The following is a 25,167-nucleotide window of genomic DNA, read 5'->3' as shown; positions in this document are numbered from 1 at the left end:
AATTTGGGAATGAGTGTATTTTGTTTCTTTCTACACATTCTATTACTGCCTCCTCAAAGGTCATCCTGTAAAAACAGATGTTATGTCTGCCATCCCCTCCTTTACTGGTGTTGTTAAAAAGGCACCAGTTCATTCCCAAATGGGGATAAATCCCAAAAGAAAAAGGATTTCTGGTTGCAGAGAAGCTGTCAGGATGGAGAGCAGGCGTAGCTTTTTGTGCTGATGCTTCTTATGCACTGTGGGTATTTTGAGTTTCCTGAAAACCTTAAGCTGCTGCTGAGCTGCAAGGAAAGTTCGCCCTCATGCTGACACTTGAAGTGAGTTAATGCTGAGAAATCAATCTCCTGCTTTAGCTGGACATTGCTTCCCTTCCCTCAGCATCCCTGCGTGCAGCTGTGTGTCCTCCCCAAGGTGCTGCATAAAGTTCTGGCATCCTGCTCCTGTCCCCCTGTGGGGTGTTGGTCATCTTAGAGCAGCAGAACTGTTTCAGTTCAGGTTGCCTCTCAGGCAGTGGGTTGTTCTCACGTGGTGCTGTAGCTTTATGCTGGCAGAAATTCATAGAATTTCTTTTTTTTCTTTCCCTCTGCAGTTTGGTATTCACAGAGTGGCGTCAGCCCTGCACAGAGCCTGGGCGGTGCTGAGTGTTGGGGAGATCCTGCAGACCTGCTGCTTAAACCACACTGATAAAGTCTCCAGGCCTCTTCCTCGGGGAGGTGAATCGTGGTGTGATGGTGCCTTTTCCAAAAGCAGGGTCAGACAGGGAGCAGGGAAAGGTCAGGACCCTTGCTGTCACTACTGTGCACACATGGATCCTTTCCAGCTCATTGATGGGAAAACCTGGAGATGAGGACTCACCTTGTCCCTTGAAAGGACAAGTGGAGCTGGGTGGCAGCACCCCCCACACCAGCAGTTTGGAAAGTGGGAACTCTGTCTTCTCCAGGGATTGGCACTGCTGAGTGGACCCAGGGTCCCACGACTCTGTGGGAAAGGTGGTGGTGGGCAGAGGATGGGAAGCGGGTGGAGGGCAGAACAGGAGGGATGGAGTTTGTAATTGTGCATTTCTCATTGGGACTTTGGTTTCATGGTCAAAATTCTCAAAAATCAAACTGGCAGGGGTGTAATAGCTAAAAACTTGTCTGTGTTCTAGGAAGCTTTTCTCCTCTGTGACACAATACCCCACCTGGTGTTTGCACTGAGACCTAACCGTGGGTCTGGACTCCTTGGAGACTGAAATGAGGGAATTTATCAGCAGATAGCAGGTGAGTGAATATAGGTGTCTTCTGTGATGTGATTGTGACTTAGAGTGATTGATGTGATGGATGCTGTCACTTTGGCCAAACGTCCCAACTTGGGGTGTTCAGGAAGAATTTCTTCAGGGAAAAGGTTGTTAAGCATTGGAAGAGGACTGCCCAGGGGAGTGATGGAGTCCCCATCCCTGGAGGTGTTCAAGGAAAGACTGGACGTGGTACTCAGTGCTCTGGGCTGGGTGACAAGTGGGCATAAATCACAGGCTGGTCTATGAAAAGACCTCCCAGACCATCAAAATGATTCTGTGGTTCTGTTTTATGAAGGGTCCCTGCTCCTCCCTGCTGTGGCTTTGTGGCTTGCTGTGCCTGGGGATCTCCCTTGCTCCTCTGACAGCTATAGGTGCCCATGGGAATTCAGATCTTACCTCTTCCAAAAGGTCAAGTTAACAGTGTTAAGGCTTGGCTGGAAAAATGAGCACAAATCAAACATAATCCATAACCTGGAGCGAGTTCTCCTGCTTAACTCTTGGGCTTTCTGGTAAAGCATCTCCGTGTGCCTCAGAGGCAGGCACTGAGCAAATAAAAATGCATCTGCTCCGTGAGAAAGGCTTTATTTCTCTTCTTCCATAGAAAGTTTAGTGCTGCTTTATTGTTCCTTAAACACAGCTTTCCTTTTATGAGCCATAAACGATGTTCAGGTGTAGCACAGTGACTTAAATCAGCTCCTCTGGCATTATGCAGATAATGGACTGCAAGAAACACCCAACTGGCCCCTTTCTCCTTGTGCTAATTCATGGTTTCAGTGCTGCTGACTTTAGGTACTCTCCTTTCATGAGTTCACTGAGCATAAAAGCCAGTTAAAATTCCTAAGAAGCGAGAAATAACTCAGCTGTGAGCAATATTGAAGCATGTGGGGGCGGGGACAGCGCTGCCAAAGCCCAGCTCTTAATTCTCTTTCTGAGAGTTTCTCCATGACAAGAGTGGAGCTGGTACTTTAAAAAGTGAAGTGGTGTGGTGCTGAGCAGGGCATTACGTGATGGGGATGGGTTTAGGGGGAATTGGTGTGTGCAGAGCCCAGGGTTTGCTTTTAGCCTCCCTGCTCCATTAGGATGTGTGGCTGAAGAGCATCTGAGCCAGAGTCTGCTCCGACTTACACCCCGGATTTACAGTAGGATAAGGCTGCTGATTTAAAAGGAGCTCTCTGGGATTTATAGGGCTTTTTATAAGCAGGATCAGGAATTTCAGCCATAATCCTGTGCAAATGTATGGGTGTGAGTGGCGACGTGTGTATCTGCATGGCTAATGCAGAGTAATACCCACATCCAGCCAGAACTCGGAGATGAAATCACAGCAGCGCAGCAGAGGATGACCGTGGCAGTTTGCTCCCACAAAAGTACTTGCATTACAGGGTTATAATGGGATTCATGCCAGGCTCCCAATGATCCTGGCATGGATAAGCCAGCTGTAAGTCTAAAACATGTGGCTGACTCTCCAACATCCACTGTCACAAGAAAAATCAGCCTCCTTCCCCTTTGGTAGCTGCTGTTTGAAAGCTTTTTTTTTTTTTTTCCCTCAATCCTAAAATACTGTGCAGGGTGGCACTGGAATGAGCATCAGAGTAAGGCTTTTTGGGGTTTTTAACTTACTAAAAAGGTACAAGAAAGCACTGGGAAAATAACCAGACCCTCTGCAGATGATGCTCCTTGTCATCCTCTGGTTTGAAGCCAACTCTGATGATGGATGGTGCCTCTTGCCTTTAGGTTAAGGGGGGAAAAAAAACTCAAGCCCCTCTCGTGTTTGCTGTCTGTACAGTGCTATTTCCAGACTAAAGAAAAAGAGTTAAGTTACATTTTAGCAGAACAATACTGACAACAGCAAAGGTCAGGAAACTTTTACGTAAGGTCACCCTATCGATTGCAGCAGTGAAAGGAGAGACATCAAATACTTGGCCAAGAAAGGCTGAAAAGCAGTAAATTCAGCATGAGATATTGAAACCCAAGCTTCTTTCATATGTGGCAGAGCCTCTGACATAGCAGGTTTACTGTTCAAGCTGAGATATGTTGCCTTGCCAACATATATTCTGAGTTACCCAAGCAGATTTAATGTTTTTGCAGTGGTGACTTTTCACTTTTTTTTTTTTTTTTTTTGGGTGGGGGGGCAACGCTTTTCTTTTTCTTTTCAAAAAAGAAAAAAATTGTTGCAGAAGATTTCAAACCTACCTAGGAAATGACCTTAATCAATTTAGTTCCACCGATGAGTATGAAAACTCAGATCTTTCTTTTTGCTTTCTCTGAACATTGTCTTGCCCGCATTGAGCAGGGTGACCGAGTCACAGCTTGAGAGAAAAGTGTGTTTTGTTTGTTGTTTTGTTGTGGTTTTTTTTTTATCCATCCAAGTGGCAGCTCTGTTTTGTCCAAAAGGATTGACGTGACTGACAAGTGTTTTGAATTTCTAAGCTCCGAGGTCTCCAAATGCATGAAAAGCGAATGACACACACATAAAAATGTAAATCTTTGGAAAACAAGCACCAACTACACACAAAAAACATAACAATTCTGCAAAAGGGTGACAGAAGCTGCATTCATTCTGGGGGGATTTTTTCCCTCCCTTTTTCTTTTTAATAAGCCAGTGTTTGTGGGCCACCTACAGGCACATTTGCGTCTTCTGCAGTGGGGAATCGGGATGCAGATAAGGCAAAGTCATGGTTGTGCATCAGGGTGGGTCTTGCTGCAGCTTCCATCGTCACCAGCTCGCCAGGATCCGTTCCCATCAGCTCCATGTGCATTGGGGTCACTCCCTGGATCTTCATCCAGCGGGCACACCAATGTCCTCATCATCTGGGGCTTGGGCTGTGGGAGTCCCAGGGGAGTGAAGCCACTGGGCAGGGCTGTTCTTCCCCCCTGGGCATCCCTGGCAGCGCTGTCCAAACCCTCCTGGAGCTCTGGCAGCCTTGGGCTTGTGCCCATTCCCTGGAAAGCCTGGGCAGTGCCCAGCACCCTCTAGGTGCTTTCCCTGATCTCCAGCCTGATCCTCCCCTGACACAGCTCCGTGGCGTTCCCTCCTGTCACTGGTCACCACAAAGTGACCACAAGGTGTGAAAAGGAAGGAAAGGCACATTTCTGGTCTCCCAGGCAGCAAGCTGGCTTCTCCCTTCTTCCAGGCATCCCGTCACAACCTGGTTGTCACTGTCCTGGGCAAAGACTGTTCAGCTCAGGGTTATCTGTGACAACCACACGGAGTTACTCCAGAGAGTATTGTAATCAGTTTTGGCTCCTGGTAACATATCTGAGACCAGACCACCTGAATGCAGGGTGTGCCTCCATGGAGCAGCCCAGGAGCCCTCTGTGGTATGGCCCTGCTCCCTCCTGGCTCTCTTTTCCTTTGGCAGGATTCAAAAATTTGGGAATGCTGCACTGTGTGGAGGAGGCTGGGCCTTGATGACAAATCTGGAGCTCTTGTCCCCAAATCAGCCACCCTGTTCCAGGGCTGGCTGGAACATCAAGGTTGTGCCTTTGGTGGGTGGCAGTTTTATAAAGAGGAGTGGTGGTGGGGAGAGAGGTTTTCTTCCCATTCCCCATCCTGTCTGGCCTGGTGAATGCCATGTTTTGGTTGAGGGGTTTGAGAGAGGAAGGGAAGCAGTCAGTTGGAAAGGTTGATCCCGCAGCTTCCCCTCAGTTCAGCTCCAGTGCTTCCTCACGGCTGCTTTATGGGAAGCTGGCTGGCACAGGAGAATCCATGCCTTCCCTTTGCACTCCAGCCATAAAACACCAGAGTGTTTTGGATTCCTGCTTCCAGGAGAGAATAGCCCTCATTGTACTCCTGGAGAATAAAATAGGAGAGGGAGAGGGAGACACTTCCCCATGCACGCTCCTGCTCTCTTGGCTGAGAGGCAGCTTCTCTCACCCACGTTTGATTTTTGGCATTATTGGAGGTTTTCTAAACCTTTCCTGTGTTGTGGAGCAAATGCCAGGCATTCTTTGCTCAACCTAATTATGGGATGAGGGTAATGGAGCCTAGGAGATCCCTGGGGAAGGATGGAAAGTGAATTTTTCCATCAGCAGCCCTGGGAGTTCGCTGTCTTCCCTGGGCACCATCTCAGCTCCTTTGCACCTGGTGATATCTTGTCCCTGCTTCTGCCAGAGATACTTCAGGATGAAAGCCTGGATTTCAGGTTGGAAACGCACAGACAGGTGAACACCCTGTGTGTCTGAGAGGGGTGTCTGCTTGGCTCAGCCCCTGGAAGTCTGGATGCAAACCTGAAGTGCATTAAACCTTCTCCAGGAGTGGGGAGTGGCGGGTGTTCACACTTTGAAAAGCTTTCTGAGCTTTCCAGTGTCTGCTGCTTCCAGTCAGGCTGGAATCCAAAAGTGTAAAGGCTTGTGAAAGTGATTAATAAGGAGAAAAACCAGACTCTGAGACAGGTTCAGCTCCACAACAGCTCTGAAATGGTGGGCTTGCACTAGTCTCGTGATTTCCTCAGGTAGGTTTGCTCTTGGAGAGCTGGAAATCTATTTTTCACTCTGCATTCACTTCCAGGTGCTGTTTGTATAAGAGTCAGGAATGTCTCCAGGTATAAAATTTCCAGTGTCTGCTGGCATCTGTGTCTCACACTCCTTTATGTGGCTGGAAAGTCTGGTCCAAGCAGTTTGGGGAAGTAAAGGGGATTTACTTGCAGCGTGGGTAAGTGCCCCTTTACACATGGCCTTCTGCCTGAGCTCCCCATAGATCTGGTGACAACCTCTTTTCCCTGAAGTCACTGAGAAATTCCCAGACACGTCTCAGCCTGGATTTCTTCCTAGGAAGTTTTGATTCCCCTGTGTGCTGTGAGACCACAGCTTGTTGCCTGTTGGGAAGGAGAGGCTGTTTCCCATTTGTGCCAAGGAATGTCTAGGCAGGAAAAGATGCCTTTGGGGGTGGTACAACCCCAAAGATGGATTGTTGTCACACAGACTGTGAAAGGAAGCAATGTGCAGCACCAGAAGTATTGCTTGGGATCTCACAAATCCCTTCTCCTTTCCTTTGGGAAGTGACCAACCTTTTCCACTTTCCAAGCAGTTGGAATATGTCCATGTTGCTGCAGAGCTAAAGCTGTGTCAGCTTGCAGGGTGATGGAAAAGGGAACTTTAAATGAACTGCAGGTTTGTGTTACACATGTTGCACGCGTTGTACCTTCCTGCAGGGAGTCCTCACAAGCTGATTTAATCACCTTTCCTCTTCCACTGACAGCTGGAGTTGTTCATTAGAGGAAGGTTATAAAGGAGAATAGTTCAAAACAAGGCTCTGAGGTAACCCATCAACCCATTCCTTGTAGGAGAGGGATGGAGACAACTGCTGGGGGAAGAGCAAAGCTGTTGACTGTTTCCAGGACCTGTGGTTCACAGCTAAGGAAGGTTTCTTTTCCCCTTTGCTGCTCTAAGATATAAATTAAGCTGCCCTCTTAACCAGAAACACATTCAGTTCTGATTCTGAGTCAGCTGAGGTGTTGTTTGAGCTTTGTCACAGTGTGCAGCCTCTCTGGGTGCTCCTGTTGTTCATTTGCAAGGAATGAAGGCGAGAGCTTGGATATGGGAGAGCCAAGAAGCCCACATTGAAGTGAAAGGCTGTTTTTAGCAGCAACATCTGCTTGATAGCCAGTGGTGCACTCATTGGGATGGATAAAACAGATAAGGTGTTTTCCTGGATTGACTTCACTGTTCCCTGCCTCCTGTGCTCTTCTTTCCCTCCTCCTGCAAACCTGAGGCTGGTAAAACTGTTTTTCCTCCAATTGCAGGAGCCTTCTCCCTGCCTCACAGCCAGAGATAAGCACCAGCCTTACCTGGTGCTGCAGGCTCCTGAAATCCAGCAGGGCTGGAACGAGCTCCAAGCTCTCTGCTCATCTTTCCCAGGTCCTTCCCTGCTGAGGGGCGTTTCTCTGGGCCCCTGATGCAGGTGACAAGGGGTGATGCTTTGTAAAAGCCATTTTGTAGCTGAGAAGTGCCTCAGGCCTTCCTGGCACTCTGGTGGTCCTGCTGGCAGCAGCGTGGGTTTGTAGGGAGCAATATCTCCTGTTAGATAATCCAGTGGATTTGGGAGAAACCAGACAAGCCACTCCTCAGGCTAAAAGCAGGTCTGTTTTTCCCCAGTTGTGCCCGTGCTGGTTTTTCCAGATAAAAGCCATGTGCTCCCCAGAGGGATGTGCCTGCTTTGGCAGCCAGCCTTGAGCTGCTGGGCTCCAATCCTGCTCCCTCTGTGGGTGATCCCAGCCCAGGTGGGGGTTCCATCCATACCCAGCTTTTCACAAAGACATGGAGGTCTCTTCTCTTGGCTGGAAGTGCCTTTTCCTTGTGGCTCCTGAGGGAGAGGCTGCCCACAGCCCCTTCCAATCCATGTTTGACAGGCCGAAGCAGCTTCTTGTGAAACCCCTCCGAGGTAATTGAAGTCTCTTTTGGTTTACAGTGCAATCCACTGATTTTTTATTCCTCCACCACCAGCAGCCAGTTGTTTCTGTGCAAGTGTAATGCAGGTTAGTCATACATCATGGAATAAAGTTATGGGTTTTTCTCCAGTGCCAGACACTTGGAAGCATCTGGTGAGATAGAGAAGTACCCAGCATGGATAAATCATGTTTAAAAAGCTTACAAATTTTAACTGCTTGTTAAACTGCTTTATTTTTTCTCATGTGTGTGCTTCCACCTTGGGGGCATCTCCCCAGCTGGCTGGCAGTGAAAGCCTAGCCCAGAGGATGCTCTGCTAGAAAGGCAGGAAAGTAGTGGAATGTTCTGAATTCAGTTTTATACCTCATTTACTAGGGATTGCCTTTAAAAGCTGATTCTTCAGCTAAGAAAAATTGGTTTCCTTTACTCACTTGGCAAAGGAAATGTTTTGTGTAGGGTTCTTGTCAGAGCATCTGTTCCCTTTGTTTATAACCCAGCTTTTTGAGCTGTGTTTTGTAAATGTTTAGTACAGCATATTACTGATCTAGTAATTCCCTGCTCCTTCTAAAAATAGGGTAGGATGTCCTCTCAGCTCCAAACACTTTTGCTTGTTGGGATGGGAGTTTTCCAGCTGAGGTGTCTGCCTTGGACCAAGTTCTTCTGGAGAAACACCAGCTCTGAGTGGAACAGCCACTCCTGAGAATAAAATTGTGAAAAACCAAATAATTTTCCATGCTGAAGCAAGCCTGACTCTTGTGGAAAAGGCAAAGGGGAAAGAAGGGAGGTCCTATTAGAGCTTTCCAGTTAATTCCCTGAATGTGCCTCTACCTGGGTCATGTTTGACCTTTCCTCTGAGCTGTCCTTAGTTTGTGCAAGCCTGAGGGCTTTGGCCACAAGGAGATGGGTAGCCTGTCCTTGGGGGAACTTTATCTCCTTTTGGTGGCTTCCAGCAGGATGAAAAGGGACACTGAACTGGCTGGAAACATGAGGAGTTTGCAGTTCATGCTTTTATCAAATTTAAGACCATCTTTAATATAACTTCTTTACTTTTTAAAGACAGATCATATCCCAAAATGAAAGAAGTGATATGATTTCCAGAAGATGTTAAAATCTGGATGAATTAATCACACTGAGGTGTCCCTTGGGCACACCTAAAACCATCATCAAGTTTGTCTCCAGTTCTGGGCCCCTCACCAGAAGGACACTGAGGCGCTGGAACATGTCCAGGGAAGGCAATGGAGCTGGGAAGGGGCTGGAGCCCCAGGAGGGGCTGAGGGAGCTGGGAAGGGGCTCAGCCTGGAGAAAAGGAGGCTCAGGGGGACCTTGTGGCTCTGCACAGCTCCTGCCAGGAGGGGACAGCCGGGGGGTCGGGATCTGCTCCAGGGAACAGGGACAGGAGGAGAGGGAACAGCCTCAGGCTGAGCCAGGGCAGGCTCAGGGTGGACATCAGCAGGAATTTCCCCATGGAAAGGCTGCTCAGGGATTGAAGGGGCTGCCCAGGGAGGTTTGGAGTCCTTTTCCCTGGAAGTATCCAAGGAAGGGCTGGAGGTGAGACTCAGTGCTGTGGGCTGGGTGACAGCCAAAGGTTGGACTCTATGATCTTGGAGATCTTTCCCAACCTAATCCTGTGATCATAAAACCACCAGGACGTGGAGTTGCCCACAAGAAGGACAGAGCTGACTTCCTTCAGGACCTCCAGTGGTGGCAGCCTGGCACAGAGCAGCACCAGAGGGCAGCTGGTGTGGCTGCTGGGAAAGGAGCATCCCAGTTTGGTAGGTGATGGGCAGTTTGGACTTCTGGGCCACCTCCAGCCCCAGGCCTGCAGCATGTGCCAAAGGGGCAGTGGCTGTGGGAACATTCTTGTGAGGAGCCTGTCCCCCTGTCACATTGCAAATGGGGAATTGTGTGCTGTTCCCCAGCCTCTCACAGCAGTGACACAGGGCACAAACAGCCTGGGGTTCAGGGAGCTGCTGGCTGCTCTCCCAGAAAGGGATCCGTGGTGGTTTTCTCTTCAGGGTAGCTCTGAAAGTGAAGATATTCAAAGATAAACAAAAAAAGATAAACAAAAAAAAATGTATCATGTTTACATGAGCTAAAGCCCCAGCCTGTTGTTTTCCAGCTGCAATCTCCCACCAGGTTTTCCTGATCAGACAGGAGGGTGTGAGTGGGCTATTATGGATAATTTCTGGATGCATCATATCCCAGGGATTTACCCTGGGGACTGATGCAAGGGGACATCTCCCCTGGAAGAGCTTTATGTTCCATTCACGAGCGATTTGCTTGGAACAAACGAGGAGGGGTGTGATCTGCATGAGAAAAGCTCGGAGAGGGCTCCAGCTGCAGGGTCCCTCTCCTTCCCCTGCCTGCTGCAGGGTGCCTGGGTGGGCTCGGGGAGGCCACCTGGGTGGCAGCCCAGCTTCCAGGGACAGCAGCAGAGGCACTTGGGTGTCTCTGTGGTAGATCAGCGATGCCATGGCTGACTCTCACAGTTAAAAGGCAAATATCATGTGTATGTGTTAGGAGAAGTTCTATACATTTATAGTTATGCTTTACCCCCCTTGTGCTGTTATCAGTGTGGATGAGCACAAGGTGGGAAAAATCCTCTGCTCCCGGTGCTGTAATATTTTCTTTATTCATTCTTCTGCTGTATTTTTGATAAGGTTTTAATAAACCTTTTACATTTTTGGAAATGAGTAGCATTTCTCACAGCTCCCCTAGCAGCTCTGGGAGCTGAGGGAGGAAAACTCACTGGATTAACTGGTCCAGCAAGCCCTGCTCAGCAAAATCTGAGCTGATTCTGCAGGGCTTGGCCTCAGTGTTTATGTTTCGGGGCAAAAAATGACCAAAGCCTGTGCAAGGCATTGTTATCCTTCATCATGCACAGCAAAAATGAGTTTCTGCAGTGCTGCCCTTCCAGGCACACAGGCAGGGGTGGTGTCTGGGCGATGCAGGGAGTGCCAGCACCGGGACAAACTTCCTGAGGATTTAGGTTAAGGTGCAAAAAGGCAAAGAAAATTCCCGTGGAGCAAGAGGTAGTTTTGACTGCTGCCTTTCAGAGGAGATGGCCAGAGGCTGGGGGGTCTGGCCACTCTTGCCAGTTTTGCTGGTTTATCCCTTCCCATCCCAGCAGTGACCAGGAGAGTTTGGTACCCCAGTAGCCCCTGGCAACATGCTGCCCTTGCAACTCTCCTGCCCTGATGCTTGTGCCTTTTAGGCAGTGGGAAAGGAAGGGCTTCTGCTGGGGCTGCTTCTCTTGGAGCTGACATTTCCCTCCTCTCTCAATGACTCCATCCCCTGCTTCTTTTCAATCCTGCTGGAAATCTTTAGGTGCAAGGGCATTGCTCAGCAGAGTATTTAGCCCAAGCAGATTAGGGAAAGGCAGGAAGGGCTTCTGATTGTGCTCTATCTGTAGCATAGGTGTTAAAGATGTATTTGTGAGCCAGTCAGAGAAGAATGCTGAGGAAATCCTGTTTGGGTTAATCTTGTTTAATTTTATAATAAAAACCAGATGGCCGGCCATCTGGTGCTTCTTGCAATCAAATATCTCACAATTAACAGTAATTTACTTGCCCTGAGACTTCCATGATCTTCATGTGCTTTTTTTCCCCTCCAACCTGAGCCTGTGTGGTCCCTTCCCAGAGGAAGGCTGAGCGTGAGTCTGCCTGTGGAAAGCTGTGATGGAGGGGCTCCCGGGAGGCATCTGCTTTTCTCCTGGATTTTCCCCCAAAACCAGAGGTTAGGCAGCACATCTTGTGCTTTTCTGACCCTGTAGGACCTGTGTTCAGGATAAGCAAAGTGAAGGACTGTGTGAACCTGTGGATGGGTCATTGCAAGGTGTGCCAGTAAGCACTTAAGGGGAATATACAAATTAAATCGACATTTTTCACCAGGCTGTGGGATTTCTTCAGAGCTCAAAATGGTTATGCCTAAAGTGGCTTTGCTCCAGCAATTGAAGTTGCTGGATGTAATTAAATGAGGTGCAGGCCATCATCAGCACTAGGAGAGATTTCTGAGGGAATTAGCAGCAAAATAGGATGCAGAATAAAATCCATGGAGCAAATACTGAATCAGAGACTCACAGAATGGTTGAGGTTGGAGGGGACCTTAGGGACCATTTTGTTCCACCCCCTTCCACTAGCCCAGGCTGCTCCAAGCCCTGTCCAGCCTGGCCTTGGGCACTTCCAGGGATCCAGGGGCAGCCACAGCTGCTCTGGGCACCCTGTGCCAGGGCCTGCCCACCCTCACAGGGAAGGAGTTTTTCCTAATATATGCTGCAGGATTTGTTATTCCCAGAGCTGGCACTGGCCTCTTCAGGATCTGCAGGTCTCTTGACTGTGCCCTTCCCCAAGCACCTCTGTAGCTGAGCAGCATCAGTAGTGACCAGGAATAAATGAATTCCAGATGACAGCTCTGCATGCCCGTAGGTAGGAGCTCTCCAGGCATTCCTGGGTGATTGCTGCCTGTTTACTATCCCAATATTTTTTTGCTACCAGATTAAGAAAAAAAATTGAGCTTTTCCCTTTCTTCTCCTCCACAAAACCATCTTGGTGTGCACTCAGGGAATCTGGCCTTGGAGCTAAAGGATATATTCAGATAACGGGGTACCTTAGTGCTGCTGTGCTCCACCCCCAAGCTGTTTATTTAAATATAGAGGAGCCTTCTGGAGAGCAAGAGCTCAATTCACCAGGGTTCCCAAAGGGGCTGTCAGGGCAGCAGTGGGGTTGATGGAGCCAGCAGGGGTAGGGTTTCACACTGCCTCAGCTGCCAAATGGTCCCATCTCAGCCTGGGAGTGGATCCCACATCCAGCACCTCACCTTCCAGCCCAGACAGGGGCAGTTGGGAAAACAGAGTGATCCGTGGAATGGCACGAGCACAGAGGTCACTTAAATGGGTATTATTATTATTATTATTATTATTATTATTATTATTATTATTAGTGATTATTGGAGCAGTGGGAAGATTCCGCATGTGATGACCCAGGAACTGTGTATATAGAGTCATGCATGAGCATTTTTAGGCAAGTGCTGCTCAACTCACACTGTATTTTGGGCTGTTTCCCGCTTTTCTTTCTCCCTTTTTCCAGGTGGGACCAGGACAGACTCTTTGGCCCTTTGATGCTGCTTTTCCCTCACTTAATGCAGTTGGTTTGTTTTTGTTTTGTTTTGTTTTTTTTTTCTTTTTTTTTTAAGTGTCTTTTTCTGAAGAAGGAGAAGAATGGATGGGGTTTGGAGCAGCCTGGTGTAGTGGAAGATGTCCCTGCCCATGGCAGGTGATTGGAATGAGGTTTTTCAGGTCCCTTCCAACCCAAATAATTCTGTGATTCTGTGATCCAGTGATGGCAGGTAACTCCACAGGGTTTTCCTGAGGGATGTGCTGCTTGGGATGTCACTAAGGATGTGATTACAAGCTTTGCCCAGAGGTGTGTGGAACACAAGGCCTGCCCAGTCCTGCTCTTCTCCCCACCAATTGGACACTTGAAATGATTGACCCTGCAGCTTTCACCACTCCATTCCTGCATCTCCCCACGCTGCAGAAAGCCTGGGTGCCCAGCACACCTCTGGCACTGCTTTGAAGGGTCTGTGCTACCCCTGCTAGGCAGGGGAAAGACAAGAGGCACTGGGGACAAATAAATGCTGCTGAATCAGCCATGCCAGGAAGTGAACCTTGTTCTTGAGGAGAGCTGGATCTTGCCAGCACAATAGCTGGATTACAAAGCCATTTCCTCCAATTACCTTCTCTGTCAAACCTCTGTGTCGTCTGGCACTGGGAGAGCTCAGATTCAAATTCATTGTGAATCGGGGCGACGACACCAGAGATTTCTAAATTAATATCCTGCCAAGAGGAATTGAGCTTGTTTTTTCCAACCACGTCACTTCTCATTCCTTTGCTTGTCAGGGAAAACTTGGGCCTGCCATCTGTTTTCGAGGGCACGGGGTAGGGGAGCTGTGGCTTGCTCAGCTCAGTGCAGTGAGTTTGCAGTGCAGCAGCTGCAGGGAGCTTTGGGGGTTAAAAGGGAGAAAAATCAAGTAAAAGGGCTTAGTGGGCCATTCCCAGCACCTGGCAAAGAGCAGGGAGGGAGACCAGAGGAACAGGGCGCTGCTGAGAAGTAAAAATAGGGCACGACCTCTTCCTTGGAACAGTGGGAATGTGCACAGCAGAGTGGACTGGGATGAATTACTGCCCCTTTCACGTCTGCCCAGCAGAGAGTCATCAGCCATTCTGGATGCATTAACCATGGTCTGTTTGCTCCACAGGCTGCATTAAACATATTCAACTGAACACCAAAGGGCTCCTTTGCACTGCAAAACCCACGGACCTTAACATTTCCAGGAAAGGAGGAGCTCCTATGGCACTGAGCTGAGCTCTGTCTTACCCTAAATGCATGGGTTTATAAATTGGGATGGCCTTGGGAAGGAGATCTCCATGGCTGATGATGGCAATGCTGTGGGAAGGTAGAATGTGGAGGAGTAGGGGAAACTGGGATGGTCTGCATGTCCTTGTCCTGTTGCAGACAGTGTTCAGGAAGAGGGGGTGCAGGGTGCAGGGCAGGGCTGTGCAGCAGCAGGGAGCAGCTCGGTGCCTGCCATGCCTCCTTCTGTAGGAGCAGATCTGGGGCCGTGCTTTGTGTTGTGCCCCCCCTTTTGGCTCCCGGCGGGTGCAGGAGTCTGATGGTGTCCCAGCACTGAGCCGTCCCAGCTGGTGCCACTGGGGCTGCACAGCTCCTTTGTCACATCAAACGCTGGCCCTGGGCACCCAGCCAGGGGGTCACCCCTCTGCAAAGGCCCCGCCAGCCCTGGGTGCCAGCATTCCCACCCAGCCCCTGGGAAGGGACACCTGCTTCCCCTGGGCATCCCTGCCAGAGCTGCAGCTGCCAGCCTGGGGACTGTCCCCAGCCCGGGTCCATGTCCTGCCCTCCGAGCCCCCTCCAGCTGCAGGCAAAGGGGCTGGGCAGTGCTGTCGGTGCCAGCTGGGAAGGAGGAGGCTGCTGTGTGCTCGTGGGAATTTGGAGAGCTTTCCAGCCCTCTCCCCCGGAGCTGTTTATACAAACCATCTGCCTGGCCCGGGCACTGAGCTGGGACCTGGTGGAACTGGAAAGACACAGCCATGGGTGATGGCAGGTAACTCCACAGGGTTTTCCTGAGCGCTGTGCTGCTTGGGATGTCACAAGGATGTGATTACAAGCTTTGCTCCAAACTCTGCTCCAAATGCAGTTTTCATACCCACCCAGTGATTTATGTGTGGCTCTCCAGGTGGGATTGCTCCCACATGAACACCCCTCATCCTGTTCTCAGCCTTCACCCTCAGTGTTATCCCCACGTCCTGCCTGTGGCACTGCTCAGCTCCTCACAGAAGGCTGGGAAGATGCTGCTTGTCACCCCATTTTTATCACCCCTTGCACACCCAGCAGCCACTCCTTATCTCTGTTCTCAGCTCTGGGGCTGGAGGAACCTGTCTGTGTCACCCTTGGCTGCTCTGTCACCCCGCTGTGCCTGGCTGGGTGCTGGGGACATTCCAGGTGCTGCTCTGGGAAATGCTGCTCGCGGCTGCCGGGGGCTCCCTCAGGCAGGGCTTTGTAAAGCCGGCAGATGCGGTTTAGAAAAGTTCAGCTTTGAGGCACGCTGGCTCTTCAGACGGCTTCCGAGGAAATTTGCACTTCAGTGGATGTGCGGAAAAATGGTGTTTTCAAAGTGAAAATGAAATGGAAACCAGCCTTCCCCCTCCCTCCCCCAGTGAAGCAGCGTTTGCAAAGTGGGGCCTCTGTTTTGAGATATCTGAAGCACACAGACGTCCTTCTTTCGGCTCCTTCCGCTTTGCTGTTCTTTTCTTTCCTTCTATTTCCCCTGTTTTCTTTATGTCTCGAGTCCATTTCCAAGCAGCTCTCAGCTCCCCTTGTGACATGTTGGGTGTCACGAGAGGGTTGTCCAGTGTGTTAAATCCTGTTATTTTCCATTTTCTTGGGGTTAAAATGTGCTCAGAACTGAAACTATCCGAAGAAACTTTCTGCTTTTTCCATAAATCGTGCCTTACAAATTATTCCTGCTTCCCCGAGGCTGTGCCTGTGAACTTTGGGTCCTGATTTGCATGGAAAGGAAAAGGGATGGCACCCCAGGAGCTGCTGGCTTACCTGGGAATAGGGAGCCTGCTTGCACTGGCAGCTCCATAAAATCCTGAAAATTCTCACATCCTGCTGCAATCCTTCCCTCTCTGGCTGAGGAGATAATGGGAGGGTCCTTTTGGCAAGTGGATGTTCAGGACAAGGGGCAGTGGATTCACATTGACAGAGGGCAGGGTTAGATGGGGTATTGGGAAAAATAAGGAAAAATTTGGGAAAAATGAGGCACTTGGTTGCCAGAGAAACTCTGGAAGTGTGTCCAAGGCCAGGTTGGATGGAGCTTGGAGCAACCTGGGATAGTGGAAGGTGTCCCTGCCCATGGCAGGGGATGATCTTCAAGGTCCTTTCCAACCCAAACCATTCCATGGTGCTGCATGCAGCATTCCTGTGCCCACACAGCAGATTTAGGGAAAAGAGGTTGTGCTGTGTGAACCTGTGTGTGTGTGTTTGTGAGCTTGGGCACCTGAGCAGGGACACCTCGGACAGGGGATGCAGAGCTGGAACAGCCAGAGAGGAGCAGAGGCCTTGCCAGATGCCGGCTGCACATCCCAGATCCTGAATCCCAGGGCTGAGGCCTCAGGGCTGGCGTGAGGGAGGCCAGAGCCGGCCTCGCATCCATGCTGTCCCCCACATCCATGCTGTCCCCCACATCCATGCTGTCCCCACATCCATGCTGTCCCCCACATCCATGCTGTGTGTGAGGGGCTGCCAAGGGCCAGCATCTCCTTTCAGGAGAGGAGAAGGGAGCAGATGTCCCATTCTCGCGGCTCACAATGCGGCTCTCCCGGCACAGCGATCCATCAGGGGGCTCGGCTCGGCCCCACAGAAAAGTGCCTGACACGTTTTTACAGCAGGGCCAGGTTCTCACCACTTGTGTGCATTGGTGCCCCTTGACAAATAGCTCTTGGCTCTGGTTTTGTTCAGAGTCACGCTGGTGTCAAGCACAGGGCTCCCATTCAAGTGCCCACCAACAGTGGCCCACAAATCGCCATTTCCTCCCCTTTTCTTGCTTTGTTTCTCCGTGACAGTCACTCAGGATTATTTTTTTTTTTAACCTCATTGGGTATTTTTAAAGACAATTTTCAAGGAGCATAGCAGTGCCTCTGTAATACAGGTTATAAAATGCCCTGGGAGTGAATACTTGAGGTGAGGGATTCCAGTTTGCATGGTTGTGTTGCTGACACAACATTTAATTACTTCTTTTTTTATTTTTCCTTTTTTTTTAAGGCAAGTTTTCCAGCAAGTTGATTTATGGAGTTGGCTGGCAAAGCCTTGAATGCATTGAGAAACTCAGACTCCTACAATGGACCAGTGCATCATTAATTAATGGTTCCTCTTTAAACTGGGACTTGTGCTGGTAAAACCCATGGAATGCAGTTGTGGTGCACAGTGCCACTGAGATGTTCTGTGGAGAGCTTCTGGTTAGTAAAATCTGGGTTTATAGCTGAGGAGTCCTTTGTATCCCCTGGGCTGCAGCTTCATGCTGTACCTCTCCATCTGTAGTCCCCCTCTGACCTCAGCGAGCTCGATGTCTGCTCAGAGAGCGTTTTCCATCACTTGAGCCTGGAAGGGGAGAGGATTTATGGAATGGGGAGCGTGAGGCACCAGCTCAGCACATACCAGAGTGAGTATGTAAGTGCTCACAGGTCAGAGATGGAAGCACACAAGTGGTCTTGATCATCTTCAGCCACTCTGTGTTCCCAGGTCCAAGGGCCGAGCTGAGAACGTGCAGCACGGGTTGCACAGGAACATTCTCAGCTTGTCTAAGGAGAGTTTTCCTTCTGTTCTGGTCTTGCATCTCCTCCTAATTAGTCTCAGCCTGTTAATGGACTTAGAGCTGCCCAGTTGAACTTGTGTTGACAATGCTGCAGGTTTGTTATCTCCTTATGGTTTTAGCCTCCATTCCCTTCCACCCTGACAAGTCCATTATGATGTCTGTGACCTATCAGGGCTTTCAGGGCTTCTCTCTGCTTCTGACCTGGCGATGTCCCCCCTGCGGCCATCGTTATGGAGCTTTTTGGTGGCCCTTCCTTTGTCTTGCACTTTGTCTAGAGATCAGCTTCCACCCCAGCTTTAAAGTCATCTCCTGCTTCTTTCCAGCCAGGTAAAGCCTGCAGGGATCTTGTGGCAGATAATGGGAGAGTATCGCCTGGTAATTAGAAAGTCAGGATCTGTAATTACATTTTCTATAAAGCTCTCAACCCCAAGGTGTGCCTTTATCCCCTCTATTAATTAGCACAGGGAAGGGACGCTCCTGTCTAGAGGCAGAGGACAAAAATAGGAGCAGGGACGAAACAGCATTGGCTCCTTTGAATGATAAATATTGTTCCCTTCATGCCTTAAATAAAATGTGAACTTGGCTAAAACTAGTGGGGTTTTAACTCTTGGAAGCACTGATTTAAAAAAGAATTAGAGGAAATAGTCCTGGAATAGGCACCAGAGACGTCTTCCAGCGGATTCCTATCATTCCAAGGCGAGTTCAGCAATCACCTGTGTGATTCTTGGGAAATGTTTGTTTGGCCTGTTTCTGGGACTGCTGAAATGTTCTTTTTTTGCAAACAGAAGGCCCAGGAGCTCCCACAGTTCCTTGGGTTTGTGTGTTAACCCTCGTGAGCTGTGGCTTTGGGAAGACAACAAGTATTGGAAGCGCTGTTAGCACATCATTATTTGCTTTTTAAAAAAATTTTTTTGATTAGCAACTTGGAAGCAGTTTAAAAACTCTTCCCTGAGAGAGACTGTCTGAGAACAGTTTTTTCACAAACCTTCATTCGGAATTGATTATCCAGTCCTATTTACTGGAAGGAGAACTTGATGTACCTCCATATAAATCTACAGGCAGCAGGACTTGTGCTGCCAGATTCAAAAGGAAGAGAAGAGTCCCCTTGGGCTGAGGGCCATATCCAGCAAAAGCAGATAGTGTCTGACAAATCTTTTTAACGTTGAGGACTCAGAGGGGGCTGGGCTGCAGAGCACAGCGACTGGATATCTCTAGGATGCCTCTTGAGGACCATGCAGCTGTGCCAAAAAAATGGGAATTCAGGAAAGTCGAAGTAGACAGCTGAAGTGCTTGATGGTTGGCTGGAGTAACTTAGAAAGAAAAATGAAAAAAAAATTAAAAAGCTATTTCGGTTCATCCTTTTGAAGGATTTTGGGGGACAATTGGGAGAAACACTGTCCAAAGTGATGGCAGCTGGACTCTTCCCCCTCGATGTGGGCTGATGGTCACCTTTGGAAGGGCTGCACTGTCATTCCATTCCCAAGGCTCACATCTCCCAGTGGGAAGCCAACAGGAGAGCCCTGTGAGCTGCTGTGGAGCTGTGGAGATGAAAGTGTGTTAAGATGTGACTTTAACTCACCACTGAGCCTTGGGGGTCCTTCCAGGAGCTCCAAGCGTGCTCGGATGTCTTGGCTCTGCAGTTGCAGGGATGCTGAGAGACAGCTGAGCTGCTGTGGGCGGTTCTGACTCGAGGGGTTCCTCGAGGCAGGCAGCTTCCCTGGTGGGTGTGATTTTTTTTTTGTTTGGGTTTGTGAAAAATTCCTTGGAATAATGCCCTCCGCCTTTTCCTCTTCTCTGCTCGGTGACTCAGGTCGAAGGCATCTGCCTTCAGGGCAGTTGTTTCATGGGTGTTTTGTGCTTTTCCAGATGTGCAGGAGCTCTGGGACCATAACTGGGATGGAGATGAATGTTGTGAATGGTGCTGGTGCTGGTTCTGCCAGAAAGGGAAAGGGGACGAAGCTCTGATGTAGCACCGAGGACCCTCACACTCCATCCAGGCACAGCTGATGACACCCCTCTGGAGTTGGGACAGCTGGCAGGTAACCCCTGAGCTGTTCTTCAGGTGAAACCACCACCAAAGTGGTGTTCCCAGGTGGCCAAGAAGGCCAATGGCCCCGGGGCTGGCCCTGCTGAGGCCCCTCCAGCCAGAGGGACACCGAGGGGCTGGAGCATGTCCAGGGCAGGGAACCGAGCTGGGAGGGGCTGAGGGAGCTGGGAAGGGGCTCAGCCTGGAGAAAAGGAGGCTCAGGGGGACCTTGTGGCTCTGCACAGCTCCTGACAGGAGGGGACAGCCAGGGCTCCCTCCAGGGAAAAGGGACAGGAGGAGAGGGAATGACCTCAGGCTGGGCCAGGGGAGGTTTAGATTGGATATCTGGGAAAGTTTCCTCACTGAAAGGGTTGAGCAGAAAAGCTGGGGTGTCCCCAGCCCTGGAGGGATTTAAAAGCTGTGTGATGTGGCACCTGGGGACGTGGGTTGGTGGTCCCTGGGCAGTGCTGGGTTCAGGGCTGGACTCCATGATGTCAGAGGGCTTTTCCAACCTTAACACCTCTATTATTCCACGAAAGTAGAGGCTTCAGTGAACTCCCTGCAAGATGCAGTTGTTCAGCACAGATCCTCCCTAGAGACACATCACAAAATGAGGAGCCAAAGTCCAAGACTGGAGACTGTCCAGGTCTCCCTGCTTACCTCCCACGTCTGCTCAACCTGCTTGATCTTGGAGCCATTAAAGTTTCCTCAGGTTCTGCCTCTCCATCACCCAGCACCATCCCTCTGTCCCTATAGGGAGTGTCTGGGATCACACAGGTCTCCAGCTTGGACTCTTCAGAGCCAAAGCAAACCAAACTCCTGGACTCTTCAGAGCCAAAGCAAACCAAACTCTTGAATACTTCTGAACTCTTGAAAAGCCCTCAGATGCTGTGACACTGAGCCCAGAAATGCTGGGGTTATTAACTGCTAATGACCCTGGAGGGCTGCCAGTGCTGTCATCACAGTGTGGGGAAAGCTGGCTGAGCACCCAAGGGCCTTCAGGTAGGTGTTTCTGAGCAGCCTGGGCTCAAACTGGGGGGTTTAGCATCAGCTGGGACCTTCAACCCCATCCAGCTCCACCCCTGCCATGGGCAGGGACACCTTCCACTATCCCTGGTTGCTCCAAGTCCCATAGAAATATGACCTTGGACACTTCCAGGGATCCAGGGCAGCCACAGCTCCTCTGTGCCAGGGCCTGCCACTCTCACAGGAAACAATTTCTTGCTTCCTGGGACATGTATGTCACTTTGCAATGAAAAACACACAATGGCAGCCCAAACATTTGAGTTTTCCACCCTGCAGCAAACCATGTGCTTTATCCCTTTTCCCTTTTTCCAGTTTTTCTCCCCAAGCACAAGTTTTTTCACTAAATTCCTGCTGGTAGAGCTCCCTCCCTTTCATGCTGTGCAAAGACCTGGCAGTGGGGTCAGGACTTGTAATCCACAGCTGGCCTCAAGTCTGTTGATCCAAAGTATCATGGAAGATGCTGGAAAAGGGCAGAGGGAATTTCTGAGTGTTTCAGAGGGAGTGATATCCCATGTGAAAGAACATGTGCTGAGGTCTGTGGAGCCAAGCTCCTTTGTCTTGGAATTATAATGTTAATTAAACCTGACCAGGCATTTCCCAATGTCGATATGCAATGATTTTTGCAGGTTGAATTTTCCAGAGGAAAGAGTGTTGAAAGAACGTTAATTTTTGCCAAAAGAAAAAAAAGGTCCTGAAAAGAAACAAAACACCACAACAAAAAAAAACCCCAAACAACCTTTTCAAACCCCTTTTGGCACACACTTAACCTGCCTTTGCCATGTTCCCCCTAAGTGACATTCCCAAGGTCCCACTCGGAGTTTTGGAAGGGTGAGGAGCAGGAGTGCTGCTTTTCTTTTCCTTGGACACACATCTGGTGTTATGGGATTGCTTGTTCCAGCTGGGATTGACCTCAGCCAGAGCTTGGCTTCAAGGGAGCAGGGTCAGTGTTTTTTGTGCCCTCACCAGCACAAATGGAACTGGGAAGAAATGGAGCTAGGACCATGCTAAGTGGTCATCACAGGAAAGTGAGACTGCAACCACATCCATTCCTGCCTCCTGTCGGTGGTTTCTCAGCGGGATCTCTGATGGGAACAGTAGGAATCCAGCTGTCCTCTCTGCTGCTCTGTGTCATGACCAGAGAGCTCTGAAGGAAATTAGAAATGTATTTTTACATCTTGTGGTCCTAAAAGCTTCTCTCAGTTCCTCCTCTGCACTGACTCCTGGCTGTCAGTGAGGTGGTTTCTCTCGTGCTGGAATTTCATGGACTCAGGGAATCATTAAGGTTGGAAAAGCCCTCTGAGATCATTGAATCCAACCATTCCCCCAGCACTTGCAAGGCCACCACCAACCCATGTCCCCAAGTGCCACATCCACGTGGATTTTAAATCCCTCCAGGGATTGCAGCTCCACCACTGCCCTGGGCAGCTGTGCCAGGGCTGGACAACCCTTTCAAGATATTTTTTCTAGTTTCCAGTCTAAATTATCCAGCAATGCCATCTTGGCAGGACCTTGCTTTTCTTAGCCCTTTGGATGCCATCAAGTTGCAGGGCATCCCAGGAAAATGTGTGTCTTCATTTATTCCTGCTTTGAGAATATTCTTAGGCTCTTCTTCTAATCACCCCCCTTCAAAAATGTGCATGAAGCCTCATCCCTGCTCCCACTGCCTCTAAACCTTGGCTTGGTGAAGGATGTTTGTCCAGTTCTCCACTTTCCTGAGCCCTGAGCTGGATCAATGTTCCTTATTTCCTGTGGATGATGATAATGACTTTGCAGCCTCTGTGTTCCTTCCCATCCAGTGCCAGCCCTGCCATGGGCAGGGACACCTTCCACCGTCCCAGGCTGCTTCAAGCCCCAACGTCCAGCCTGGCCTTGGACACTGCCAGGGATCCAGGGACAGCCCCAGCTGCTCTGGGATGCCTGCTCCACCTTGAGTTAGGACAGGATCTTAGGTTTAAAGGAAGCTTAATTTTGAACCTGTTCCCAGTCCAGGTTAGAGGGTTTCCTGTGTAGCAGAGAATCTGGGGGAATAAAGGCAAGATCCTTATTGTTTCATGCAAACCTATAAATTTATTCTGGATAAAAGTAGTGCTTGAAATGGACTGACAAGGTTATCAGGACAGGTCACCAACCAGAGGGTGATTCAGACTCTCTTTTGTCTCGGCCCACTGTCTCCAAGGCTTAAGCAAAGCTTTTCAGACAAGGCCAAAGACCAAGATGTGAGGACTTTCCTGCGGAGGGTCAGACTTTGGTTGCTATCTTGATTAAATTAAGCCTTGTACACGGTGACCTCACATAAAATTCCTGCTCTCCACTTCCCTCCATGCTTTATTAGGCACTTTAATTGTTTCACACCCTTTTCTACACTTTGCCTTAGATGTGCTGAACTTTGTTTTCCTTTCTACAATAGTTGGTGCTGGATTTTGACTGGAAAAGTCTTGGCACGAGTCTTCTCCCTTGGGAAATGCCCCTGTGAATGGGCCAGAAGGAGTTGATGACATTGCTCTGCCCAGAGGTTTCTGCAGCAGAGGAAGTCTGTGATTAGACTTCAACAGGCTTTGGATGGAGTCTGTCCTAAGGAGACGGTGTCAATGTGCTGCTATTTCCTGAAAATCAGCCTGGCCTGGAGCAGGGATCCCATCCAGAGGGCTCTAATCAGTCCTTCTGGCCTGTTAGTGGGGCCCAGCCCACCAGCTCTGTGGTTGCAGGGGATACCGAAGGCCCACGTAAGGCCTGGACAATTCCTTTTATTTATTTTAAGCCTTGCTTTGAGAATGAGCCTGGTCAAAGTAGCGCCGGTGGTGGAAGAGCGAAGAACCCGAGCCTCTCCACATGGAATGTTACTTCATTTTCCAGCTACTTCCTACTCAGGCAAATATTGTTTGCAGATGGTGCAGTCACAAAACCATCAAGTACCACTCTGTTATTATCCAGATGGATTTATTGCTGCCGGGAAACCTTTCTGTTGTCTCATTTTGGGAACAAGGCTCACACATGGAATGGTTCTGCTCAAGATCTGTCCAGTGCCAAGATGTAAAAACTCCACATCCATAACCCTGACAGACTGGTTTGCTGTTGTTTCCTTTAAATCCCAGCCTGGGCTTGGCAGGATGGACAGAAAGGCCTGAGTCCTTTTGGGGTCAGACAGGGAGACATTCCATTCCTTAAAGGAAAAGCAGATATCATGGAGGATTTCTGCCTTGGTGTGAGGTCCTCCGTCCCATCTCACCTCTCAGAGGAGATGGAAAAATGCTCAGCATTCCAGCAGGAAGGTGACTTGCTGCAGGTGCCTCTGACTTCTTTACTCACCCACTGGCATGAGTTGTTCCATCCACTTGCCAAAAACACTTGGAAGAAATAATAAAGGATGTAATGCCACGAGGCAGACCAGAGCCACCTGGAAATCCTGGAAAAGAGCCTCTCCATCCCCTAGTGTGAATGATGCCAACACCTGCCTATGACTTCCCTTGAAGACACCCGTTTTCAGGCTCCCATCAGCCTGCCCTGAAAGCTGGGCAGGTCCAAAACACCACACTGAAACCAGCTGGGAAAATTCTCACAGGTGAGAGGAACTTCTTCCTGGCTACCATAGAGGAGAACCCCAAAGTATCCCAGAGAACCCTGACTCCAAACGAGCAATCCTCTCATTTCCTACTCAAATCAGAGATGAGGAATCATCAGGTTGGAGCTCCAGGCTGGGTCCTGGATCTCCAGCAGGTTATTCTCCCTGCCCTGGTTACGCTCTCTTAAATTTCCCAATTTTTTTGGCTGGCAGCAGTGTTTTTGAAACAGCATCCATGGAAATTATGGTCTTGCTTCGCTGCCCACACTTGGATGACAGCTGGGTCTGGCTGGAGCTCTTTAAATCTAGTGGCCTGCATTTAAATAAGTTTCATTTATTAAAATTAGGTGAAACATAACTCTTCCCATAAACAATATTTGGTTTTTTTTTCAAGACCTGCTCAGCAATTTCATCTTTTCCTTTAGCTGAGCCTTTTGATTAATTTTGTATTTTTTTCTCTCCAGTTATTTATGTGTGTACAGCCCATATTTGTGTGGGTTTGCTGCTGATCAGCTGCGTGTGTGTTTACAATAGCCCTTGTGTTATCCCAGCCGGCAGCCTAAAAACACTTCCAAATTATTCCACATCAGAAGCAATGAGGGTTTGGATAGGCTCCTAGGGGAAAGTCTTGAAATGGTGCCCAAACCTCAGTCCCAGTGCTGTAAGTCAGGCACGTGGCTGATATTTTATCCACCCCAGCCTGGACTTTCACAGGCTGTTTTGTTTGTGGAGGAAACGGGAACTTGGGAGCAATTTTAATCAGCGATTTCTTGGAGATGGGCTTCCTCCATTCCTTCATCCAGTTCTCCTCTCCTGACACGTGAGCCTGCACTGTGCCCATGTTTTCTAAGAAATTATGGAAAATAAGTGCACAGAAGCACAATGGGCAGGCTGGACTGGAACAAATCCCTTGGTGGAGAGGGGCTGACCAGGCTCGTGCCTTTGGAGCAATGCTGGTTTTATGTGTAAAGTATTAAAAAAAAATTATGTATAAAACTTGGATGA

General features: G+C 49.4%; 1 long non-coding RNA gene across 2 annotated transcripts; it reads left to right on the top strand.

The window, feature by feature from the left end:
• The first annotated feature begins 140 nt into the window (after window positions 1-140).
• On the top strand, window positions 141-23,945 carry LOC140684535 (uncharacterized). Of its 2 annotated transcripts, none has more exons than XR_012056915.1 (4): window positions 141-713; window positions 1,148-1,259; window positions 19,418-19,590; window positions 23,011-23,945. It is a non-coding gene; the product is annotated as an uncharacterized lncRNA (long non-coding RNA). The 2 variants fall into 2 exon arrangements; XR_012056916.1 differs by having other exon boundaries at window positions 141-773.
• The last annotated feature ends 1,222 nt before the right edge of the window (window positions 23,946-25,167 follow it).

Source organism: Taeniopygia guttata, chromosome 7 (genome assembly GCF_048771995.1).
Source record: "Taeniopygia guttata chromosome 7, bTaeGut7.mat, whole genome shotgun sequence".
NCBI classification, from domain to species: domain Eukaryota; kingdom Metazoa; phylum Chordata; class Aves; order Passeriformes; family Estrildidae; genus Taeniopygia; species Taeniopygia guttata.
This window is presented reverse-complemented; position numbering and strand designations above follow the sequence as displayed.